Source organism: Hibiscus syriacus, unplaced genomic scaffold, assembly GCF_006381635.1.
Source record: "Hibiscus syriacus cultivar Baekdansim isolate YM2019G1 unplaced genomic scaffold, ASM638163v2 tig00117034_pilon, whole genome shotgun sequence".
Lineage (NCBI taxonomy): Eukaryota > Viridiplantae > Streptophyta > Magnoliopsida > Malvales > Malvaceae > Hibiscus > Hibiscus syriacus.
This window is the reverse complement of record NW_024063533.1, coordinates 9,690,528-9,715,089: the sequence shown is the minus strand read 5'-3', so window position 1 is coordinate 9,715,089 and position 24,562 is coordinate 9,690,528. Positions and strand designations below refer to the sequence as shown.

The window sequence follows — 24,562 nt, the reverse complement described above, 5'->3', positions numbered from 1 at the left end:
ACAAAGACTTATTGATCATTTAACTATTTTAGAATATTTTTCATTATAATCTATTGGGGGTTTCTTCTGCAAAAGATAAATAAAAATTATTAATACGAATAAAAATATAAAAATCAAAAATCAAAAGCTAACCTGGAAAGTTCAACTAGTAAGACAAACTATCCATGAAACCCTAGAAAAAAATAAAGATTTTGAATGGACAAGGGGAATAGTCTTGGTTAGAGAAAATGAACAGAGACAGAATAAGATGAATAGTCTCAATTAGATTTAGGGTTAGAGAAGATGAAGAGTCTTGGTTAGATTTAGAGTTAGAGAGATGAACAAAACATAAATAGTCTCGATTAGATTTAAGGTTAGAGATGATGAAAAGAAGAAGAAGAGTCTCGGTTAGATTTAGGTTTAGAGAAGAAGAAGATGAACAGTACTTGGAAAAGAAGATGAACATTACTCTATTAGATTTATGGTTAGAGAAGAAGAAAGTGAACAATACTTAAAAAAGAAGAAGATAAACAATACTCGGTTAGATCTAAAAAACATGATGGGTATTGGGATTGGGTGTTTGAAAGGATCGAATGAGGGTTTTGGGATGAACTCAGATAAACAGTGGTTGAGTTTTTGGTGTTTGATCCAGAAAACATATTTGATCTTGGATTTTGGTATTTGTAAGGATTGAATAAGGATTTTAGGGATGAACACAGATGAATAAGGGTTGAGTTTTAGGCGTTTGATCGAAAAAATAGGTTTGATCTTGGGTTTTGGTGTTTTTAAAAATTATAAGAAGATTTTGGGGATGAACAAGGGTTAACTTTGGGGTGATTGATCGAAAAAATAGAAGGATTTATGGGTTTAAAGTGTTTGTGGTTGGAATTCTAAAGAGAATTCAAAGGATTTTGAGAGAATAAGAGTTTAAAGAGAAAGCAAAATGAGAAAAAAAATGAAAATTTTCTGAAATTAGAAAAATTTGGGTTTATATATTAGTTTAAATTAAGGATGCTTGGCCCGCGTGTTTTTAAAGTTTAATTAGCATTGTAGTGTCGTCCTCTTGTTTTAAGTTCGTTCAATTTAGTCCAAATGTATAACACAATTTAAGCTTTATATTTTTAATTCTTCCAATTTGATCCCTATATATTTTTCAATTCTTTCAATTAATATTATATGTATATATATACTCATAAATGTATTCAACTATATAATATTCATACAAATAATATATACTTTGAATTTATATAGTATATAAATATAAACTATAGTATATAGTATATAAATATAAACTATAGTTTATATAGTTTATATGTTTATATATATAAATAGTTTATATAGTTTATATAATTATATATAGTGTATATATATTATATTATTATATATAATATATATATTAATATAATATAATTGTTTCAATTTTTTCTTAACTTTTAAAATGAATGCAATTTAGTCTATTTTACATATTTTTTTCATATTTTATAATTATTTCGATTTGACCTCTCTGTGTTGTTTAATTTATTTAAAGTTTTATTTATAATTTCATATTTATTTAAGTTAGTTCTTAAAATTATATTTGCATATGAAATTTGCCATACCTATTACTTATTTATATTTTTGTAATTGGCCCATAATTTTTTAAATGGGTATAATTTAGTTTTTATATTAATTTCAATATCACTTTTTTTTAATTGACCCCTAACTATATAGCTTCGTCCTAATCCTAATGACTTTTTAATGGTTATTTATTTATTAATTATGTGATGACACGTCCTCAATAATATCAAAGACAAGTAAAAACGTTAGAAAGGAGCTATTGGACTAGGCTTGATGTTTGTGTTTGTTTCACCGAAAGCTATATTTAGGTCATATTAAATTATCACTACAAAATTAATAAATTTGATTGAACATGGTGTTTGAACTGAAAATCTTACTCTTAATAAATTAAATATTTAATCATTGAGCTAGAATAAGAATGAATTAATATTCAACTAACATAAATATTTAGTTTATATAATTATAAAATTAATGAGTAAATTATTTTTAACTTCATTTGAGAATATAAACAATTAAAAATTATTTTTATACATTTAAAAATTAACATTAAATTATTCTAAAAATTAAATTTATAATATGAAATTTATCATATAAATTTAAATTATAAAAATTAAATAAATATTATAAATTAATATCATATAAACATGTGTCATCGCCTCGTTGTTTGATAAATAGTCATTGAAAAACATCAAGAATGCTAACGAAGGCGAATAGGACTTGAAAATTTCAAAATCAATTATTAAAAATATCATGTTAATATTGTTGTAATTTCTTTAATAGAATAGGACTAAAATAGAATTAAAATGTAACGTTATGTATGATTTAAAAAAATGATTTAATGACCTAAACATAAATAAAATAATAGGTAGGTGACTAAACAGGTAGTTTATCCTAAATGAAAACAGGAAACTTAGGATAAAATACATAAATGTCTCTAAACTATGTTAAAATAATTTTTTGATCGTTGAACTTTCAAAAATTATAAGATATACATTATTTTATTTTATTTTATTATAAAATGGAGAGTTAATCATTAGTTGCTGTTAATTACTGCTAAGAGATGACAGGACACATTAAAATATTAGATAATATCTTACTTGATATATCAATTATAATTAACATTTATTTTATTACTTTGTTTTTTGAATAAATGGAAATGCCAGAATTTATTGAAATAACAGAAGAATAAATTTGGTCCAGCTGTCCCCAACTAAGCACATAGAATAAATAAATAAAGTAAGCTGGCTTTTCCCTCTGTTTTAAAAATCGGATCAGATCGACCGGTTCAATCGGAAATCGTTGTTTAGTTCGGTTTAATCTAAATCGATTAAACCGCTATTAATGAACCGACCATAATCGTTCGAACCGGACCGGCTGAAAACGGGAAAAAATCGAGAAAAACTGGGATTTTTGTTTTTCTAAAAAAAAAAATTAAACCAAACAACGTCGTTTGTTAAACGAGCCAAGTCGAACTCGAGTATTGCTGAGCTCGACTCGAACTTGAAAACTTTAAAAGTAAGCTCAACTCAACTCAAACTCACAAACTAAAAATTATCAAGTTCAACTCAAACTCGAAATATAATATTAAAACTTGAACTCAAAAAGGCTTGAACTCAAAAAAAATTAGAAGCTCGATTGAAGCCTAAAATTCGAGCTTGATTGAAGTGAAAGAATAGTTCACTCAATGCTCACCAAAAGGCTCCATGATTTTGAATGCCAAATTACCTCTATTATTTATAGAAGTTAGTTGTGATGCGCTTTTATGTTTCTTAGCAATGTGAGATTGTTTTGTTTTCATATTTTTACTCTTTAGACTTTTGGTATGCTCTTCTATGTTTCTTAGCCATGTGAGATTGTTTTTAAAAAAAAATTAAACCTAACAATATCATTTTGTTATGATTTTTTTAACCTCAAATTTATTTTTTAATTATAGTTATATAATTATATTTATTATTTAATATGTTTTACCTTAAATATTATGTTGTAGTTAATTTGAATCATTTTGCTTCACTTAATTTTATGGTTTTTAACTTATATATGTTATGACTTGCTTTGAATATGACTTGTGATATAAAAAATTATTTTTATTAAATATTTTTTGTATTTTTATTTAATTTTTTAAATAATTATGACGTCGTCCGGTTCTTTCGACCGGTCAGACCGATTCGACCGATTGAACCAATAAACTGACCGATTCATAAATCCGATTCTGAAGAACAAAATATATAGACTCACAGACTTAGATAGAACCTAGAGAAACTATCGGGGGGTCAATCCACCTTCTATCCTCTGCAGCTTGCACCACAACACAACTAGGGGCATCCTCAACCCAAAATCGATCATAGATACCCAAATCTCAATCAGCTGCTAGGAGATGAGCCGCTGCATTACCTCCTCTCGGGGTGAAACGGAAAAAGCATACATGAAAAAACTCAGCACGTTGTCGCCTCTCCTAAGTCACAGCGTTCATCTCTAAGAGATCTGAGTATGTTGATGACAGTTTTTCGATCATCGTACACGCGTCGCCTTCTATGACCACATTCCTAAAATTATACCAATTAAAGAAACTTTAAAAATATATAAAAGTTTATAATTTATTTTTAGAATTATAAAATATTTTTAAAATATAATTGTGGGAAAAATTATACCGGTCATAAAATTTTAAAAAACCTCATCATATTTCTCATTATACCCTCACCCTCCTTGCTACCTATAACAAAGTTTAATGACCAACATTTTATATGTCTTGTTATTATAACAAACTTTTTCTTATTTTCTTAGAAGCTTTTATAAAACACGTTGTAATTATATGTAAAATTTTAACATTTCGATTTGGTTGTAAAAATTTTAAATAATAAATAGTAGGTGTTTGTTGATAAGGTTTCAGTTGTGTTACATCTGTAAAACTAAATCGATTTGAATCCCCCAAAAAAAATTCTTTTAAAAAAATTAAAAATTAAAAATAAGAGGAATTCTTGAATATTTTAAGAAAATGAAATAAAGTAACGGATGCATTAGCTAAACACATTTGAGCACTCCCAGAGGGAATTTATGAGTTTACACAACCTTCAGAAGTGGTGACATTAAATATACAAAAGGAATGCACTATGCTAAATTAGGATTAATTAATGTTTAATTACTCTCTAAGAAAAATAAATAATAAATATTTATTAATGGTTAAAAACAATTTGAATTCAAATGGATTTAGCAAAATTGATTTGATATTGATTTTAAAGCTAAAATGGACTAAAACATAAATGGATCAAAACTCACAAAATCAATTATACCATAAATTTAAAAGTTAGTTTTTCTCTTTGATTCTCACATAGTTGTCTTCCATTTTTCTTCTTCAAAATTTCACTAAACAAATTTAATTAGTCATTTTTACTATCCTAAATCATAACCACTTCATTTTAGTACTTTTTTGATCTTCAATTCTCTTAATATAAGGGTCAAAAATTTTGAGTCAACGTAAGAGAGTTGACCATGATAACCTTAGATTGGTGTGAGAGCTTAATTGAAACCTTGAGGCATGTTGGGCCTCATTTGGGTAAGAATTGGGCTCAATTGAGCCTACAAAAAAGGAGATTTTCGTAACATTTTAAAAGGTCGAAGGACAAAAAGTGTAACTAATCCATTAAAGATTTTGTGATTGATTTGGAGGGGATTTGATGAGCTCACTTGTTGGCCTTTAAAGGAAAATATGTGGATTTTCACCCACTCTCATATTTTTTCACATTTATTTCTTATTTATTTTTCTGTCTCCTTAAATCTTAAAACCTCCATTTTAGCATTATGGAAAAAGAATCTCAACTTTTTCAAGGTAAAAAAACTAATTTACAAGAATTCCACGAGCTACAAATTGAGAGGCATATTGCTCACTTTTGGTTGAATGAGTTTTAAAAAGGTTTTAGGAGGATTTAAGATTAAGGCTTATTAGGAGAGTTTCTAGAGCATAGAATTGTCTCTAAATTTGTCCTTGGCTTTCCTTTAATCTTAGTGAATAATTAGAATCATCTTTTGTGTTTCTTGATCAGTGAAAGAGAAGGGATAGCCCTCTAGACCCAGAGGCAAGGAAAAGATTGGTGGAATTTGAGTAAGGAGCATTCTTTAGTTGATTTTGAGTAAGGTAGTATATCTCTAATTCTTCATTGTATCATGACTATCATAAAAATGATGTATTGTAGTAGTTTATAACTTTGAAACATGTTTTATGTGTTAGGCATGAATTTTGGTTTAGATGCTTGATGTGGTGTTTAACATAGGTTATTTATGTACTAAATGAACCTATATAATCCCCTAGAACTTTAGAAATGATGATAGGCCTTAATAGTAGCACAAAAGAGGGATTCAGGATGATTTTCAAGTCTTAGAAGTTATTTTCTAGGTTTTGTAATCGATACTATTCATGAAGTATCAATATCGATTGAATAAGTGTAAAAATATGAGCAAAATGACATTGAGTATCGATTTAGTTCTTCATGATATTGATATTGTTCATAGTGTATTGATATCGAGGGTATGATATTGATACTAGAGGGATTATTTCAAACATCAAGACTAATTTTGATATCGGTACTCCATACGAGTATCGATGCCCATAAAGGGTTATTTGGTTCATGGAATGTAAGATTACCTATAGGAATAAGATTACTATAATGTAATTTCACTTGATATATTATTGGAAATGTTGTAATACCTTGTTTGGTTTGTTTAGTAGGAATGTAAGATTACATTGTTTAGTTGAAGGAATATAATATATGAAGGATGTATATTTCATCATATTGTTATTGAGATATATTTTCTTTTAAACAAATTGAATACTCAATATTAAAGTAAAAATATTTACATGAAACTTCATAGAAAATATATTTTTCAAATATATATATAATTTTTATAATTTTTACACAAATAATTTAATTTTTATTTTTTATTTCTATGAAAATACATAAATATACTTACATCAATTTAAGTATGTGTTTATTTCTAGGTACAAAGATATTAGGAGATGTATATACTTATAATGATGTAAGTATGTGTTTATTTATACATTTTTCTTAATTTATTCATGTTACATGTATGAGTTGTACAAAAAAAATCATATTAAATTATTTTACAAAAGTAATAGAAAACATAAAAATATAATATAGAAATATAAAAAATAAATGCAATAAAACACATATAAAATAAAACTTGAATCAAACAAGTACATAATAAATACTTAAAATAAATAGAAATTTGATATTTTTACTTTTGTTTTATATAATCATGTTATTTTTCAAAATAAGAATTAAAAAGTTATATCCATAATAATAAACAAAAAAAATAAATATTTATATGAATGTAATTATGTACAAAAGGAATGATATTTTGAAATAACTATTATTTCAGAGACATTCTTGTCATAAAGGAAGGGTATTGTCAAATAAATAAGAATTTTGGGAAAATGACATTACCACCATTTAAAAAAAATGATATTGTCAGTAAGAAGACATTACCACATGAAGGAAAGATGGCAAACCAAATGTGAGAATGCAATTTTGAAAAAAAATTCCTCTAATTATGATCTTTTTTCAAATCAAACACCTCTTAAAGGTGGTACCGATACTGACATGATGTTATTGATACTCAATTATTTTTTAACATCAAAGCTCAATTTAATATCGATACTCTATGTGAGTATTAATATCTAATGGTATAGTATCCATACTCATATAAGAATATCGATACTCATTTTCAATAAATGCACTTCAAGGCTTAATTTAATATTAGTATAAAGGGTTTGATATCGATACTTAAGTAGTAGTATAGATTCCAATTGAATTGTTGAGTAAGGACATGAGTATAGATGTCCAATCAAATTTAATAAAAGATATTAACTCCCGAATTGTTGAAAATACCATTAAAATAATAAAACTTTAGTGATGTCCTTATCAAACTAAGTGGCAACCTAGGGTTGGCCTAACACAAGAATGAGTATATGGGCTTAGGACCCTAATGAGTGAGCTTAATGGCACAAGGGTCTTATTATTGATCATGGTGTCGTAAGCATAAATACTTGTGTGACCTTAGTGGTGCAAGCATAAATACTTATGTTGTCTTTATTGACAATTATTATATTATACATATGTAACATATCGAATCGTTGCCAAAGTGGTAACAGAATGTTATATATGTGGGATCTTAGTGGCAATCAGAAAACTAATATGGACACTTGATATAACACATACGCGACCTTATTGATGAGATGATAACATACATATGTGTATAACATATCGAATCGTTGCCAAAGTGGTAACAAAATGTTATATCTGTGGGACCTTAGTGGCAATCAGAAAAATAATATGGACACCTGATATAACACACATGCGACCTTATTGATGAGATGATAACATACATATGTGTATACTATTATGACCTTAATGGTGAGGTCTCTACAAATATCCGAGATCATACATATATATACATACTCGATGCTTGATGAGATTCAAAGACAATATGATATTGATATATTATTTCCTTGCTAGTTATTTGTTATGATAGTTTATGATTGGGCCCTTAGTTGCGATCTAAGAAAAGCGTAAGACTTATATTGACGATGATAAGCATGACATGCCTTATAATTATGAACCATTCATCTACTGCTCACCGTATACTCTGTTAGTATGCTTATGTTTTTTACATTAATGATTTGTACATTGCATTAGCGATGTACTATTAACCTTGTGATGTTTAGTGTTCAGATATTTTCATTCACATGTTAGTAAACTTGATATGTTCGTGGAGTACCGTCATCGTAGGATTCCAACATTCGTTCTTCAACGTATAATACACATTATTATAGTGAACATTTGTATATATAGGACTCTTACTTTGCAACTGGTCTATGAACATCTTAACTATTTTGGGATTTATTTTGTAATACATGCAGCATTAACCCTATTTTTATTATATTAAAATGAAAATATCATTATTACAAATTGTTATCTTTTATTTTATAATTGCAAATAATTATCTTAAAAATCACTTAATCATGCATAAATCAAACTATATCAGTGATTAAAGACATGATGGTTATCTCTAGAGGTTTTGTGTTTGAGCACCGGTGATTGCAAGAGAGTTTGAGCTTTCATTTTCAGATGATTGAAATTTTTTAAAATAAATATTATCTTGTAATCATTCTAAATTAATAAAAAAAAAAACCACTTAAGCACCTATATTAAAATATTTATAGGCTTAGTATATGATTTAATTCTAAAATATATCTTTGACCTCATTAGATTTAAAAATAAGTGAAAAATATTTTTATCTTGGTTGATATGTTTTGAGAGAAGAAATGGCGAATGATAGTCTTAAATCTTAGTATTGATTTTTGTTAAAGAAAGTGATAAGAGAGACGAGATAAAATTAAGAATCAAGATAAAGATTTTTATAAATTTATAATTAAAATATTATAAAAAAAAATTAATATTTTATTCAAAATTCAGATGTTAAATTCAAAAATCCATCTTTTTATTAACATATTACATCATTAAAGTAACTAGAGTTAATTATTTGATGATCAAATTATATTAAAATGTAATATTTTTTCAAATCCAGTGATGAAAATTAAACAAAATTAATACATGAATCATCGAACTGGTAATTTATCCAAGAGAAAAAGAAAGGCGCGTGAGGAAACAATCTCTTATGTGCGATAAAATTGCAGGCAAGTCGAGGAGGGAAGCTCGTCAAACTCGGATATTAGAAAACGTGTCTCAATTCTCTAGATGATTCTAATAAAACTTCCAGGAGTTTCCAGATTTTTCGCTTAGCTCAACAAAACCCCGATCTTCTCCTTCTTCAATCACAGTTTCAACACAAAATCGAAATCATCAATCAGATAAATAGGCGAGGATACTCAGAATTTTTTTCTTTCCAGGAAGAGAAGCAATAACAACGAGAAGCAGAGCTTTGTAATATTCATTTTGTTGATTTTGATCACTAGGTAAGAAACAAAACTCTTCTTCTTCTTCATGTTTATGAATAACTGTATATCCATGATGTTTGATTCAACTCGGTTTTCGAATATGAAAATCCCATGCTTTTTCTTATTATTTATCTATTGTTTCATTGCTGCATTATGCTCTTTGTTTTATACAGAGCTTTGTAAGGAATGGAGTTGGGAAATTTGATCCTTTTTTACAGGTTCTGTAACAAGAACTAAAGATAATGAATCCTGATAAATTCACACACAAGACAAATGAAGCTCTTGCTGGGGCTCATGAGCTAGCAAGCTCTTGCTGGGGCTCATGAGCTAGCAATGAGCAATAGCCATGCCCAATTCACTCCCCTACATCTAGCAGTTGCTTTAGTATCAGACCCCAATGGCGTCTTTTATCAAGCAGTCTCCAATACCGGAGGCGAGAATGCTGCTCAATCTGTAGACAGGGTATTCAATCAGGCCTTGAAAAAGCTCCCATCACAGTCGCCTCCACCGGATGAAGTGCCCGACAGTTCTTCCCTTATAAAGGCGATTCGTCGATCCCAAACAGCCCAGAAGTAACGCGGTGATACCCATTTGGCCGTTGATCAGTTGATTCTAGGCCTGCTTGAGGATTCCCAGATTGCTGATTTGTTGAAAGAAGCAGGGGTTCCACCTGCAAAAGTGAAATCGGAGGTCGAAAAGCTTCGAGGAAAGGAAGGGAAGAAGGTGGAGAGTGCATCAGGGGACACTACATTTCAGGCATTGAAATCGTATGGAACGGATCTTGTTGAGCAGGCAGGGAAGCTTGATCCAGTAATAGGCCGAGATGAAGAAATTAGAAGGGTCGTTAGGATCCTCTCGAGAAGAACTAAAAACAACCCGGTTCTTATCGGAGAGCCTGGTGTTCGTAAAACTGCTGTGGTAGAGGGTTTGGCTCAAAGAATTGTGAGTGGCGATGTTCCGAGTAATCTTGCCGATGTTCGTCTCGTTGCATTGGATATGGGTGCATTGGTTGCAGGAGCGAAATATAGAGGAAAGTTCGAGGAAAGATTGAAGGCAGTATTGAAAGAAATTGAGGAATCTGAAGGCAAAGTGATTCTATTCATTGATGAAATTCACTTGGTACTCGGTGCTGGTCGAACCGAGGGTTCCATGGATGCTGCAAATCTGTTTAAGCCTATGCTTGCTAGAGGTCAGCTTAGATGCATTGGCTACTACATTGGAGGAATATAGGAAATACGTCGAAAAAGATGCTGCGTCTGAGAGAAGATTTCAGCAGGTTTATGTTGCTGAGCCTGGTGTTCCAGACACTGTCAGTATCCTTCGAGGCTTGAAAGAAAAATACGAGGGTCACCATGGTGTTCGGATTCAAGACCGTGCCTTGGTGGTTGCAGCTCAGTTATCAAGTCGATACATAACTGGTATGCCGTATTTCTTCTTTACAAATGTTTGATCAAGTGATAAGATATCTATTTAAAGCATACTTTTGATTTTCTTTGCTGTGTTCTACATGATACTCATTTGTATTTTTCTCAGGACGTCATCTTCCCGACAAGGCGATCGACTTGGTTGATGAGGCTTGCGCAAACGTGAGAGTTCAGCTTGATAGTCAACCCGAAGAAATTGATAATCTTGAAAGAAAAAGAATGCAATTAGAAGTTGAGCTTCATGCCTTGGAGAGAGAGAGCGATAAAGCTAGCAAAGCTAGAATGGTTGAAGTAAGTATTGACTCTCAAAAACCGATGGATTAAACTCGTCTTCGTACTTGCATTGGATCTATAATTTTTTTCCTCATTTGTTTAGGTCCGGAAAGAGCTTGATGACTTGAGGGACAAGCTTCAGCCACTAATGATGAAATACAGAAAGGAGAAAGAAAGGGTTGATGAGATTCGACGACTAAAGCAGAAGAGGGAAGAGCTCAATTTTGCTTTACAGGAGGCTGAACGGAGATATGATTTGGCGAGAGTTGCAGATTTGAAATATGGGGCGATACAGGAAGTCGAATCTGCAATAGCTCAGATTGAAGGAACAGCGGATGAAAACATAATGTTAACAGAAACGGTTGGGCCAGAACATATCGCTGAGGTTGTAAGTCGTTGGACTGGCATCCCGGTCATGAGGCTAGGACAGAATGAGAAAGAGAGGCTAATTGGGCTTGGGGAGAGGTTGCATCAGAGAGTGGTGGGACAAAACCAGGAAGTTGATGCTGTTGCAGAGGCTGTTCTGAGGTCGAGAGCTGGATTAGGAAGGGCGCAACAGCCAACTGGCTCATTTCTTTTCTTAGGTCCAACTGGTGTTGGCAAAACGGAGCTTGCTAAGTCGTTAGCGGACCAACTCTTTGATGATGAGAATCTGCTGATCAGGATCGACATGTCTGAGTACATGGAGCAGCACTCGGTTGCCCGACTCATTGGGGCACCCCCTGGGTATGTTGGACATGAGGAAGGTGGGCAGCTTACGGAAGCTGTGAGGAGAAGGCCTTACAGTGTTGTACTCTTTGATGAAGTTGAGAAAGCACATCCCTCTGTTTTCAATACTCTACTTCAAGTCTTGGATGATGGTAGGTTAACCGATGGCCAAGGCCGCACTGTTGACTTCCGAAACACAGTGATTATCATGACATCAAACCTTGTAGCGGAACATCTTCTCTCAGGACTTGGCGGGAATTGTGCAATGCAAGTTGCTCGTGATCGAGTAATGCAAGAGGTAGTTAAATGACCTGTTTCCTACACTAAATACCATTAACATGTGATGTTTTGTAGTAGTAGCATTAACATATCATTTGGTTTCTGACAGGTAAGGAAACACTTTAGGCCAGAGTTGCTCAACAGGCTTGATGAGATTGTCGTTTTCGATCCCCTCTCACATGACCAATTGAGGAAAGTTGCTAAATTGCAAATGAAGGATGTTGCAAGCCGACTTGCTGAGAGGGGTATTGCATTGGCCGTAGCAGATTCAGCCTTGGACTACATTCTTGCCGAGAGTTATGATCCAGTAAGTGTCAATCACTGAATATGCATACGTACACATATTCGGATTCGATATAGATATTCAATATGATTGACGATATGGAAGAGAAGCAACAATGTTAATTTTATTTTTACTATTAATATAGGTGTATGGTGCAAGGCCCATTAGAAGATGGCTAGAGAGGAAGGTTGTGACGGAGCTATCAAAGATGCTTGTGAAGGAAGAAATTGATGAGAACTCCACGGTTTACATCGATGCTGCTCCAAACGGAAGCGAATTAGTGTATCGGATTGAGAAGAATGGAGGGCTAGTCAATGCAGCAACCGGTCAAAAATTGGAGGTACTGATCCAAATTCCAAATGGGATAAGAAGCGATGCTGTACAAGCAGTAAAGAAGATGAAGGTTGAAGAGATAGCAGAGGATGAAGTTGATGAAATGGACCTATAAACATACATATATATATATATTTTGCTTAAAGATTTTGTTTTCGTTTCTTTTTACTCCCCTCCATGTTGAATTCTCCTCTTGTGATTGTTAGTAATTTCGTTCAGATGGAAATAATATACGTAAATAAAGAACGAGTTGGTTTGTTGCAAAAACTGGTGTTTTAGTGTAAGAGAGTGATTGAATTTGATGGGGGAGGCGGAGCAACGATTCTTGCATTTCGGTTGCATTGAAATTTGAGATTAATGAACCAATATTGATTCCCAAGGGCTAAATTAAGGGAGAGTTTAAAATACAACATATCAATGGAAGGGTAATAAACGATAAAAATCAATTATTATTAAAAATATTATCAAGAGTTTATTTTTTTTAAGTTAGACAGAAAATAATTTATATTGAATAAAAAATATCAGTGTTCTCTATAACATTTTTTATTATATAGATTTATATAACCTTTCGATTGTAAATTCTAAAATTATAGGGCCTACATTGTGAACCATTTCGATACAAGTGTCCAGCTGGTGATCTATGATAACGAGGCTTCTTGCGAATGGAACTTGGCAATGTAATGTAAGGTTAAGAAATAACAGAAATCGATTGTAATCGATCTGGGTGGGGTGAGGAAAACAGTAACGGTGCAAACCCATTAGATATAATCCAGCTTCTTGAAAATCAAAAGGCGAAAAATTCTTGATCTGGGTCAGGTGAGGAAGGGGTTTCTTTCGTTGCTACTGGCGACTTTCTTCAATGAGATCCCGTTTTTCAAGGAACCCATTTGTATTCTCGTTCAAGAAGGAAACTTAGGTGGTGTTTGTTTTTGAAGAGGTAAAAGGTCTGCAGTCTGCGGATCACATCTGCAAACATTTGCAGCAGAAGAGGTGGACCAAAAGTCTGCAGTCTGCAAGAAGAAGACTGTTTGTTTTTTAACGTCTGCAGACTGCTAAAATAAACTGAAATATAAAATAAACTGATTTTTTAAACTTAAAAGAGTTTTGCAATATAATTTTAGTTTTACAATATTGGAATTTAAATAATTCATACAACTACAATAATAATTTTTTTTAGAAAAACAAACATCACCTTATTAATTCGATTATAAATCTCACATAATCACATGCATTATTAGTTTTATAAGTTTTATAGAATAAAATTTATAAATGATCATTAAATTATATGATTTTTTTAAATATGCAATTATGTAATACTTTTAATTTTTTTAAATACATATTCATAATTTATTTTTATAATTATATGATATTTTTAGAATATACTTTTTATAAATTATATGATTTCATATTTTGTAAATCTTAATTTTTTTATATTTTTATACAAACACCACCTAAGCAATGTGGTTTAAATACTTACATTTTGTATAAAAAAAAGTTTAAATATAATTTAAAAATAACAAATCCAAAAAAATATTATTTTTAAACTTAAATCAAAATAATTAAAATAAATATAAAATTTTAATAATATATAAAATAATTTATATGATATAAATAAATTTAAAAAATTAATATTAAAATTAATATCTATAATATAATATTAAAAATTAATATTTAATTTATTTAAAAAATTAATATTAAAATTAAAATCAAATATAATATAAAACTAAATATAAAACCTCTTTGAAGAGGTTAGAAGACGTCTGCAGACATAAGTTCTGGTCTGCGCCGCGCAGACCACGCTCAGACGTTAGAAGAGCTTCTGTCTTCTAAAAAACAAACGGTCTACGAAGCTCAATGTCTGCGCGTGGTCTGCGCGGCGCAGACATAAGAGCTTTGCAGACCTTACACAGTAAAAACAAATACCACCTTAGTGTAAAACAGGAAAGAAGGAAACAAAGCATAGAGTAGAAGTGGTGGTTTTAATATAGAAATTAATCTCTTACTATTTCTGTTAACGGTATAATGGTCAACAATCGTAGAGGGTGGTATGAGGTATAAAAAAGGCTGGTTACGGTGATGGTTTTAGGAACCTTAGAGGTATAGATAGTTTTATGATGGAAGATTAGACTTGTCTTTTGCTTTCCATTGGATGAATGTTTATAATGTTTTGGATACATGTCAGTTGGGAGTTATCATATCTCTTATTTTGAATGGACGTCATAACGGTTGAGGGCCCATAATAGGTCCAGGATGTCAACAAGTGATGAACGATGATATTACAGGGGTATGTTCGTGGGGATAGTGAGTAGTTGTTGCGTGGTTATATAAGAAGTGCGCTACGCGAGTCCGAGAGTTCATATGATATTGTATTCGCATTTCCGAAGATTTGCATGCATGAGTGATGTGTTTGTTATTATGAAGGATCGCTCTATGGAAGTTCACGTACGTAAGAAGTAATAATTTCCCTTTATTTCAGCCTGCTTTGTTTTTGGCCATACTTTAATAATTAAGAACTTTTTTAAAAAAAATATTTTAGTTATATAAGTATCATCGACCTTTTGACCAATAAAAATAAAGCATTTATTTATATAACTACTGAAAAATAAATTGATTATTGATTGCAACAAAAAATACAGTTCCTGATTGTTTATTAATGGTTTATTTTAAAAAATTGTTATTGTTATTTCCATAATCATTTTCATATCAGATGGATATGATGTTGTCGTAACCGTCCTTCGGGTGGGCCTCGAATTGGGTTTCGACTTAAAATTAATGTGTTAGAGCCGCCACCGATCATTTGATTAACTGAATACCTTAATTGACCATTTTACCTAATATGCTTTTTACCATAAATATATCGGGTTCGGGAGTCGATTACAATCAAGGAAAGATTAGAACACTTGTACTGCCTTTTCGGTACCAATTTAATTTCGCTCCTGTCTTAATTGCGAAAATTAAAAGTTAAATTAAAAAAATTAAAATTCGATTTGAATTACTTATCTTTGATCGATTAAAATTTCCCCTAGAAGGTGGGAAAACGTTAGATCATAAAATAGATGTCACACCCTAATTTGAGGGTGATTTTTTTAGTTTAAATATAGAGTTAAAGTAGCATAATAAAAAAATTGGGTTCTCTGAGAAAATTAAGAAGATTGAAGGATCATAGGTGTAAATTTACCTTTCTTTGGTTTTAGGGAACTCCAGAATTCTCGTGAAAAGTCCATTTTTTTCTTTCTGATATGATTTCTAGTAGTTTATTCAAAATATTTGGACTACTCGTTGATAAGATATTTTGGTGCAAAGTTCATATTTGAAACAGAGAACCAATAAATCATTTCTGTTACTCTACAATTCGATGAATAGACCCGTAAAAAAAGCCTAACTTAAACCATCAACATATTTGGCCTCGGAACAGTTACCCAAACCAATAACAACGGTGATAGTGTTCCAACAACGTCTAACGGTCGACGATACAAGCTTCATTCCATATACCACTTCATCACCCTCACAACACGGTTAGTAACCATGGTTATGGTCCCAAAGACCGGTAAAGCAATTAAATAACGTTAATAGAAAAAGAAGGAAATAGAAAGAAGAAGATCCAAAAGAAAAACAATCGGTAACGGTGGGTGTTCATCTTCCGGTGGCTTGGATGTGTTTGGAAGATCTACGTGGTGGGAAGGTCAGATTGGCAGTGAGGAACAACATAGCTCGTCTTGACTCCATTGGACGGTCATCGGAGGTAAACCAATGAGCTTTATTTCGTGAAAAATGAATGATATTTGTTATATATACAACCGTTCATCGTGAGTCTTGATGAACGAAGGTCGGATCTGTGACGAGGAGAGTGAGTCGAGTCTGATGATGTATAGTGGGTTTCGAACGATGACCGAATACCACGATTGATTCGACGGTCACCGGGTTCGACGACCGACCGGTGAAACTTCTTACCTCGTCTACAGAGCTTCGGTGGAGATTGCTAGGAAATGAAAAATATGAAAGAAAATCTAAAGTGAAGGAATAGCAAATCACGTGGGTTTTGGGGAATTGTTGATAAAGTGAAAAAGGGGTAAATTACAAGGTGAGTCATCCAAGTTTAGTAAAAGCTTAACCTTATTTTCTAGCTTCCATATTGTTATGATTATGGCATAATGGTTTCAATAAGATCAATTTAGTCCCTGATTTTAGTAATTGAATATTATGGTGGCTCCATAAGTTTTTAGTTTTATCAATTGGGTTATAGAATTATTAACTTAGTTTCTAATAATCTTTTTTTTATCGCAAGGAGAATTATCTTGGATTTGAGTTCGTATATTTGAAGGTCCGAGTTTTTAAGTGGAAAATTTAAAAGCTCGACCCAATATCTCCTTATTCGTTCGTATGCGTAAGTCGTAATTAGTCATATGGTTCCGTAACCCTTATAAATAATTCATTTAGAATATTACTCTAGTAGTAACGCTGTTTTAATACAAACTAGGTTCGTGTTCAGCTGAAGAGCGTTGTAACACCCCTAACCCATATCCGACCCGAATACGAGCTCGAGATGTCACATCATCTTTTCAAAACCATTTCTTATTTAAGATAGAGGAAATTTTCATATATATATTTTAAGCATACTAAATAATTTACATATATTACTCAAAAGATTACAAAACGGTTCAGAGCTTCTACTATTAAATCCTTTAGATACATGACAATAATATAATACAACAAGAAGACCTACTATTAAATTATTCTGATATGCTCTTTGTAGAAGCTATGTAGTCTCCCCAACTATTTTCTTTGCGAACTTCTCATATCCTACATGTGAAACACTCACACGCTAAGTCATAGACTTAGTGATACATGTAAATACACAATGTAAACTAACAAATGCATGTACATATCATGTAATACACATCATACTTATATACATATTTAAACCATCATTAATATGCTTATCATTACTTATTTAATTATCATTAATTCCTTTCTATCATATGAGCATATACGTGACATAAACATATAATATAAATTCTAAAACACAACCATGCATGAATAATTACCATTATCATATCTTACACAAGAACATATCATCTCATATCACAAATACACATATGCACTTATTATTATTATCCTCATTTCTATTATCATATGATTTTGAACTTATCATTTATACATGTCATATAACACAAATACGATTTCACAAAAGAACACACATATTATCATAACAAGTTATTTATTATCTTTAAAGCCCATGTATACTTATGAGAACTTAAGGTATGTGAGTACATAGAGGTTGTGCACATATGCTGCCCCATAGCTCGTACAATTCCCACTAGAGGTGCATAGAATTTATCCCGAAGGACCACATAGAACACATATGTCCCGAAGGACTACGTAGAACCCTCGACTCTTGGCATGCTAACTATACCCCTAGCTCTCATAACACATAACATGAGCATTATTATTTATGTTATCACACTTTCACATATTCCTATCATATACACATATAAGCTCATGGCTTCTTATCACATATATAGTGTAATACTCACATGGAGTATCGTATCTTCTTATCATATATCTCATATCATAAGTTCTTGTATTTATATAACATATCATCACGTAGCTAATTTCATTTCTCATAAAACTCATTATATCATGTAGCACATATAGTTCATATCATATGGTTTATATCTTTTCATTTATCTTTTTATATTCATATAAATCACATACATGTAATACATAGAATTCATATTCACACATTCATTTGTTCACACAAATCACATATATAAATACACTTACCTCTAAACATATGCATAGACTCAGGTACATTTAAGCATCATATCCCTATATGCTTATTTTCACATACTCATGTATCTTAATATCGGAATTAGACTTATCACAAGTCTTAATTCCATAGCATAACTTACACTTATTATCATGTAATTACCTTGATTACTTACCAATATAAAATTCTCGTTCTCTCTCTCGAATCTTACTCTGACAGCCTGTTTGAACTTTGCTTCCGATCGATATCTACACGAATACATAATTTAATGAATGTCGAGATTCGAATTACTTGATACGATTCATATCAATACAACTAAATAAAACTCCAATTCAACTTTCCAACTTAAGAGGTATCGATACTACAAGCACAGTATCGACACCCTTCCTAGGTATCAATACACAAATTAGGTTCGATGATCCCTGGTATCGATACCCTCCACATAGGTATCGATACCTCTTCCATATGGTATCGATACTGTTCATACATGTATCGATACCCCTTGCATCAATTCCTCATAATTGGCCTTGTAGTATAAGTACCCACTCAACAAGTACCAATACCCCTTACCCAGAAAATGCTTCTTAGCCCAAAATTTCCAACACTTTACCTCAAACTCTAATTATTTACCTCTCCTCCTGCCCTTAAACTTATCATACACATGTAAACTCTCTTTAAACACTATAACACTTCATTATCTTTAATATCTCACTATAACTCTTGAATCAAAGAATTTCATCAAATTTTTCCATGTGTTCTAAATTCAATTATAATGCTTTAGACTTCTTAATCATTCTTATGACAAGTCAAAAATCTCATCAAAACTCTAAAAACCAATGAATTAAAACCCTTCCTTACAATTCATCTTAAAACTCATTTTACAAATCCCTTCCTAATTCACTCATCTTATTGTTTAAATCATATATAAGCTTTCCTTAAGCTTATATAACACCCAAAGAATCAAAAACCACCTAGAATTCCAAGAATTAAACAACATTAAACTCACCTTCTAAAGCTGGAGCCAACATGAAGAATAGAAAAACAAAAAGAAGAAGAGAACTTCTAGATAACTCCCCCACGTGTTTCACTCTTATTTAAGGGGAAAATATCTTTTAAAGGAAAAAGGCCATAACACCCTTTCAATCTTTCCATAATTACAATTTAATCCAATACTTAAATATTTCTATTTAAGTCATTGAACTTTTAAATTTTCCTACATTGATCCCTAAATTTAAAAAAATCTCATTTTAATCACTGACCCGAATTTTGGGATGTTATAAGTGTAGCAATGCCGGTGCTTTGTAGATCTTCCGGACTGATCCATTTTGTGAGGTGTGTTCCTTGCGTGCAATATAACTGTTTTAAATATCTATTTGAAATCTCATGTGCACATGATTGTTTTCTTTGATTTGAAATATAATGTTTGATCTGATTTGATTACTGTATAAATTGCCTAATTTGAAACCTCATTCATGATTTACTGAAATATAAAGCATGATTGCCTAAATTATGATTTCTGGTTATTGTTTTAATGAACTAATGATCTGTATGAATTCTGATTTACTGATACTACTGGTTACTGTCTGAAAAAATGTTTTATTCGGGGCACTCTGGGATATGGTATGAAGACTCTGGCAGGTTCAGTCGTTGTTGGTAATTCCATGGGTAGGCTCTACAGCCCCGAGATTTTTCTTGGGCAAGCCTCTGTGGCCCCGAGAATTTTCTTGGGTAGGTTCTCAGGCCCCAAGGTACTCACTTAGGTTGTACAGTCCTGGGGAACTGCATATGGCGTTCGGTTGGAGGATGATTCAGAGTTTTTAAATTAAAAACTCCTATGATGTTTTAATGACTGTGATCTGTATTGATTTTGAAAAGCAGAAGTGTATGTTTTTATTTTTGCACTGTTGGGACACACTGAGCCTCTATCTCACTTTTCACACTGTTTTACCCCCTTTCAGATACTCTTAGATAGGCATTCCGTATCAGACACTTAAAGGATTGACACATTTAGTACATATTTTTTGTTATAATGTTTCTATCTTCCGAACTGCTTTTAATTATCGTGACATGTGTCTTATTTTTGAAGTACTTATCTTTTTATAATGTTTACTACTTTTGCTACTGATATTTGATTTACTGTGCTCCGAATTTATTACATATTTTATTTTACATGGTCGTTTTTAGTTATATATTTATGAGTTGGTGTTTTATCGTTATTATTATACTTTTATAAATGCCATATGTAATATGATTTTAATTTATCGAATAACAATTTTGGAATTTTTTTAAGAAACTTTAATGTAATCCGTTAGACTTAGTCGAAACACATAGGCTGGGTCTAGGGGTTACAATAGAATAAATATTAAATAAATCAAAGAAAAAAAGTTAAATTAAGAAATTAAAAAAATAATGTTAAAAAAATAAAATAAAAACAAAACAAAATAAAATGAAGAAAATAATTTATTTTTTTAAGAAATAAAAAATATTAAAGGAAAAAAGAAAACGTTAAAAAAAGAAATATAAAAATGAAGAACATGTCAAAATCAAAAGAAAATAAATAAATAAATAAAAATTTCAAGGAGCAAAATTGGGGGGTTAAATTACAAAATATGAGAAATACAATCAAGAATTAAATCGAAATAATTCAAAATTCAAAGGCCAATTTATAACAGGCGACTAAAATGAATTACACATCAAAATATCAGGGACTACAAAAATAATTTAACTATTTCATATTTACAAAGTAATCCTCCCTATAAATAGCCCAAAAATCACAAAAAAAATCATTTCATCCTCATTCCTAAAAAATAAACCCCCTCTCTCTAAATGCTCTCAACACAAGCTTTAGTCGGTCGAAGATCGGCCACCTGTCGGTGCCAAATCACTACCCAGACCGTCGCTCCGGTCGCCGCCCTCGGTGGCCGAAAAGATCCAAACTTTATAAAAATGTTCCCCTCAACACCTCTAAACAAAACTCGAGCCTCAAATCCCAAAAATAAACACCAAATAGCGTAGATCTAAGAAAAATCGATCAGTTTTTACCTTTTTTTCGACGAACCTTTTCAACTTTCGGTGGCTTTTCCCTCTCGAGCCGAGATCAACACTACTTTTAGTCTTTGCTTTGCTTTGTTTCGGTGTTTTGATGCTCATTTCATAGTTTTTCCCTATATTTTCGTATATTGTTGGGTTATTTTTTTGGTGATTCGGTTGCTTAATTGATTTTTTCGCTATCGGTTGCTCCGGTGATGATTCTCTTGTGTTGTTACTGAGTCCGGCCGGGGATTTATAGCCTTATGGCCCCAAATATTTCGGGGCATTGGGTGTGGCTGATCTTTCGGACATCGTTGTTGTTTTGATTTCAAGTTCAGGGGTCAAAAAAATCTGACCGGATCCCAAACTGCTTGGGCGCGTGGCCTCCACGCACTCTCTCTTGCTTGATACAGAACCCTAATTTGTTATTTTTTCTAGGCCAGTTCAGGCCCCTAACCGGGCTGGCTTGCTGGGTCATACCCGTTGGTTTTGGAAGATACTTAAAAAGAATTAATTTTCATTTCAAGAAACAACCATATTTATTTATGAGGAGGAAAAAGAATACATGGAAAAGATTATGAAAAGTCAAGATATACATGAGTACAAATAAATGCCCTAGATCTCGATAATGCAGAAGCTTTTGAACTGGCGCAGTATTAAATGACTTTTGAGTGCAACTTTTGTCAAAGGGACTTCGAAGATGTGACAATGTTTGAAAGAGCGCATAGTTCCTCCCAAATTATTAAGTTTCCTGAAGACTTGGATGTCGCGATGCTTTATTGCCTTGATCTGAGACCTTCCCATGCGTGAATCATGGATCATTACCTAAGCTGCCTTTTCGGGTTTTCAACTTGGATCCTCATATGGTTTCAAGACGCCCTTTGAGGGTTTTCAACTTGGACCCACCTTATTTGTTTTTTTATTTCTCAATTTAGAGCGCCTTTTTAGGTTTTCACTGTAAATGTTTTTTTACTAGCACTTAGGGCGCCCTTTCGGGTTTTCACCCTAAGCGAAATATTTTTTGACTGCGTCGGAATTAACGGGATTAGGTAGTTCTGGCCCATCCATTTCTGTCAGGATGAGTGCTCTTCCGGAGAAGGCCTTTTTTACGCCATAAGACCCATCCCAATTTGGCATCCACTTTCCTCTGAAGTTATTTTGGATTGGCCATATCTTTTTCAGTACAAGATCTCCTTCATGGAATACTCTTGGGCACAAATTTTTGTTGTGCGCTCAGATCATTCGTTTTTGGTAGAGTTGACCATGGTGAATGGCTTTCAACCTTTTTTCTTCTATTAGGTTTAATTGATCATATCGAGTTTGTACCCATACTGCATCATCTAATTTAACTTCTGACAAAACCAAAAATGATAGGATTTCTACCTCGATGAGCAATACCACCTCTATCTTATATGTTAATGAAAATGGGGTTGCCTCAGTCGAAGTTCGCACTGAAGTTCGGTAAGCAAACAAGGCAAAAGGTAACTTCTCGTGCCAATCTTTGTATGTCTCAATCATTTTTTCCACTATTTTTTTGATATTTTTATTTGAAGCTTCTATCGCTCCATTCATCTTTGGTCTATAAGCAGTAGAGTTGTGATTCTTTATGTTAAATTGTTCACAAGCAGCATCCACCATCTTGTTGTTCAAGTTTGTTGCATTAGTGGTAATGATTCTTTCTGGTAAACCATATCGACATATGATCTCATTTTTTAAAAATTTGCAAATAGTGGACTGAGTGACACTGGCATATTATGCAACCTCCACCCATTTGGTAAAATATTCAATTGCCAAAAGGATGAACTGATGACCGTTTGAAGCTTTTAGATGGATTTGTCTAATGACATCCATGCCCCACATAGAAAAGGGCCACGGTGTCGTCATCACATGAAGAGGGTGAGGTGGAACATTTATTTTATCCCCATAGACTTGGCACTTATGACATCTTCTAGCATAGTTGATGTAGTCACTCTCTAATGTGGACCAAAAGTATCTGCATCTCATAACTTGTCTTGCCATCATATGTCCATTTGCATGAGTTTTACAAACTCCATTATGTACTTCTACATGTATACATCTTAACAAGACTTGATCATAGATTTTCTTGTATAAGACTTCCTCGTCAAGAACATATCCAATTGCCATTCTTCTGATTGTTCTTTTGTCAGTTTCGGTGGCTTCTTCTAGATAACTTTGATTTTTAATGTATTGCAGAATGTCGTGGTACCAAGGTTTGGTGTCTTTTACCTTTTTGATTTGGTAACAATGAGCCGGGTACTCATATGACTGCATGTCAATTAGTATCATATCAAACTCTTTACCAGCCTTTAATGTTGCTGCCAAGGTAGCTAATGCATCGGCCATTTGGTTTTCTTCTCTAGGCACATAGTGGAAAGTGACTTCGTCAAACTTTTCGAGTAGATCCAATATGAGCTTTATGTATTTCACCAGCTTGGCATCTTTTGTCTCCCACTCTCCTCGGAGTTGATAAATCACTAAGGCAGAATCTCCATATACCGTAAAGTCTTTATATTTTGTCCAATAGTATCGCGAATCTCTAATACACAAGCTTCATACTCCGCCATGTTGTTAATACAATCAAAGTTCAATCTGCTAGTGAACGGGTAATGATTTCCTTTGGGTGAGACCATGATAACTCTAATGCTATTCCCCAACGCATTTGATGTACCATCAAAATGCATTTTCCAGGAGTCACATATGAGAGTACTTGCTTCTTCTAAAGATATGACCATCAAGTCTTCATCTGGGAAATCAAAGTCCAACAGTTTATAGTTTTCAGAAGTTCTGCTTGCTAAGAAGTCAAATATGGAACTTCCCTTTATAGCCTCTTAGCTTACATATTCGATGTCAAATTCTGATAATAACATTTTCCATCGAGCTAACATTCTAGAGAGAGTAGGCACACTCATCATGTATTTTAGTGGATCTAACTTGGA

At 32.2% G+C, this 24,562-nt stretch overlaps 1 pseudogene; it reads left to right on the top strand.

Annotated features, from left to right (window-relative positions):
* Positions 1-9,716: 9,716 nt before the first annotated feature.
* LOC120196729 lies at positions 9,717-23,813 on the top strand (annotated as a pseudogene).
* Positions 23,814-24,562: the final 749 nt, after the last annotated feature.